Source organism: Nanorana parkeri, unplaced genomic scaffold, assembly GCF_000935625.1.
Source record: "Nanorana parkeri isolate BGI_ZX_2015 unplaced genomic scaffold, ASM93562v1 scaffold3835, whole genome shotgun sequence".
NCBI classification, from domain to species: Eukaryota; Metazoa; Chordata; class Amphibia; order Anura; family Dicroglossidae; genus Nanorana; species Nanorana parkeri.
The window spans coordinates 14,252-17,310 of NW_017310103.1; the positions used below are offsets into that span (position 1 = coordinate 14,252).

General features: G+C 66.1%; 1 pseudogene; it reads left to right on the plus strand.

The window, feature by feature from the left end:
- LOC108803530 overlaps positions 1 to 3,059 on the plus strand; it is an 11,259-nt pseudogene that overhangs the window by 4,357 nt on the left and 3,843 nt on the right.

Genomic DNA, 3,059 nt, shown 5'->3' on the forward strand with positions numbered 1-3,059 from the left:
AGGGACTCGGCAGCTCAGCCTTGTGATTGGCTGTTTCTTCTCTCAGGTACTCGGGCCGGGTGATAAAGGGTGTGATGAATATGGGTTCCTATAACTACCTGGGCTTCGCACAGAACCTCGGACCGTGTGCCGACGCTGCGTCCAGCACGCTGCATGAGTACGGAGGAGGCGTGTGCAGCACCAGGCAGGAAATGGGTGAGTGTGAAGCATCAGATGGAAGCTGCCATTCTCATGAGGCGGGTTGTATGCTAGTTCCAGGGCAGGGGTGTCACTTGCAGTGAAGCTGGGGTAGTCTTCTTCCCAGGGGAGGGGGGGTCTTCTTCCCAGGGGAGGGGTGGTCTTCTTCTCAGGGGAGGAGTGAGTGGGCGGGCCTGCGCTTGTGAGTGGGCGGGCCTGCGCTTGTGAGTGGGCGGGCCTGCGCTTGTGAGTGGGCGGGCCTGCGCTTGTGAGTGGGCGGGCCTGCGCTTGTGAGTGGGCGGGCCTGCGCTTGTGAGTGGGCGGGCCTGCGCTTGTGAGTGGGCGGGCCTGCGCTTGTGAGTGGGCGGGCCTGCGCTTGTGAGTGGGCGGGCCTGCGCTTGTGAGTGGGCGGGCCTGCGCTTGTGAGTGGGCGGGCCTGCGCTTGTGAGTGGGCGGGCCTGCGCTTGTGAGTGGGCGGGCCTGCGCTTGTGAGTGGGCGGGCCTGCGCTTGTGAGTGGGCGGGCCTGCGCTTGTGAGTGGGCGGGCCTGCGCTTGTGAGTGGGCGGGCCTGCGCTTGTGAGTGGGCGGGCCTGCGCTTGTGAGTGGGCGGGCCTGCGCTTGTGAGTGGGCGGGCCTGCGCTTGTGAGTGGGCGGGCCTGCGCTTGTGAGTGGGCGGGCCTGCGCTTGTGAGTGGGCGGGCCTGCGCTTGTGAGTGGGCGGGCCTGCGCTTGTGAGTGGGCGGGCCTGCGCTTGTGAGTGGGCGGGCCTGCGCTTGTGAGTGGGCGGGCCTGCGCTTGTGAGTGGGCGGGCCTGCGCTTGTGAGTGGGCGGGCCTGCGCTTGTGAGTGGGCGGGCCTGCGCTTGTGAGTGGGCGGGCCTGCGCTTGTGAGTGGGCGGGCCTGCGCTTGTGAGTGGGCGGGCCTGCGCTTGTGAGTGGGCGGGCCTGCGCTTGTGAGTGGGCGGGCCTGCGCTTGTGAGTGGGCGGGCCTGCGCTTGTGAGTGGGCGGGCCTGCGCTTGTGAGTGGGCGGGCCTGCGCTTGTGAGTGGGCGGGCCTGCGCTTGTGAGTGGGCGGGCCTGCGCTTGTGAGTGGGCGGGCCTGCGCTTGTGAGTGGGCGGGCCTGCGCTTGTGAGTGGGCGGGCCTGCGCTTGTGAGTGGGCGGGCCTGCGCTTGTGAGTGGGCGGGCCTGCGCTTGTGAGTGGGCGGGCCTGCGCTTGTGAGTGGGCGGGCCTGCGCTTGTGAGTGGGCGGGCCTGCGCTTGTGAGTGGGCGGGCCTGCGCTTGTGAGTGGGCGGGCCTGCGCTTGTGAGTGGGCGGGCCTGCGCTTGTGAGTGGGCGGGCCTGCGCTTGTGAGTGGGCGGGCCTGCGCTTGTGAGTGGGCGGGCCTGCGCTTGTGAGTGGGCGGGCCTGCGCTTGTGAGTGGGCGGGCCTGCGCTTGTGAGTGGGCGGGCCTGCGCTTGTGAGTGGGCGGGCCTGCGCTTGTGAGTGGGCGGGCCTGCGCTTGTGAGTGGGCGGGCCTGCGCTTGTGAGTGGGCGGGCCTGCGCTTGTGAGTGGGCGGGCCTGCGCTTGTGAGTGGGCGGGCCTGCGCTTGTGAGTGGGCGGGCCTGCGCTTGTGAGTGGGCGGGCCTGCGCTTGTGAGTGGGCGGGCCTGCGCTTGTGAGTGGGCGGGCCTGCGCTTGTGAGTGGGCGGGCCTGCGCTTGTGAGTGGGCGGGCCTGCGCTTGTGAGTGGGCGGGCCTGCGCTTGTGAGTGGGCGGGCCTGCGCTTGTGAGTGGGCGGGCCTGCGCTTGTGAGTGGGCGGGCCTGCGCTTGTGAGTGGGCGGGCCTGCGCTTGTGATTGGATGGTGGAGGGTAAGGAGTGCCAGCTGAACCTTCTCGTCCCTCTTCCAGCATGGAGGGCTCCATCGTCCGCCTGCCTGAAGTCATCGCCCTGAAGAAGAAGTACAAAGCCTACTTGTACCTGGACGAGGCGCACAGTATCGGGGCCCTGGGGCCCAATGGCAGAGGGGTGGTGGACTATTTTGGCTTGGACCCCCGAGATGTGGACATCATGATGGGGACATTCACCAAGAGCTTTGGCAGCGCGGGAGGCTACATCGGCGGCAGTAAGGTGAGGCCCCTCCTCCACATGTATGGCCGTCCAATGAGAACATGTCTCTGACCTTCATAGAGGGGGATTACATTGGCGTGTGGCCCTTCACTGGGGGCCCGTCGTCTGGCGGGGTATTATCTGGGGCCCCCGTAGCGCAGGCTATGTTGGAACTCTGCGCCTCGTGATCAGCGTGTTTGTCTCCTCGCCAGGTCCTCATAGACTTCCTGCAGAGAAACTCGCACAGCACCGTGTACGCCGCCACCATGTCCCCGCCCGTGGCGGAGCAGATCATCGCCGCCATGCAATGCATCATGGGAGAAGATGGCACCGGTGTGGGTGAGTATTGCAGAGAGGTGCCATAGGACACGTGGTGGCCCCCGAAAGGGCCCCAATTGAGGCATGTTAGCAGCTGTCAATCAAAGCCTGGAGGCGGGGGCAGGGGAGTGGCTTGGAACACATTGAGGCAACGTAGCAGCTGTCAATCAAAGCCTGGAGGCGGGGGCAGGGGAGTGGCTTGGAATACATTGAGACAACGTAGCAGCTGTCAATCAAAGCCTGGGGGCGGGAGCAGGGGAGTGGCTTGGAATACATTGAGACAACGTAGCAGCTGTCAATCAAAGCCTGGAGGCGGGGGCAGGGGAGTGGCTTGGAATACATTGAGACAACGTAGCAGCTGTCAATCAAAGCCTGGAGGCGGGGGCAGGGGAGTGGCTTGGAATACATTGAGACAACGTAGCAGCTGTCAATCAAAGCCTGGAGGCGGGGGCAGGGGAGTGGCTTGGAATACATTGAG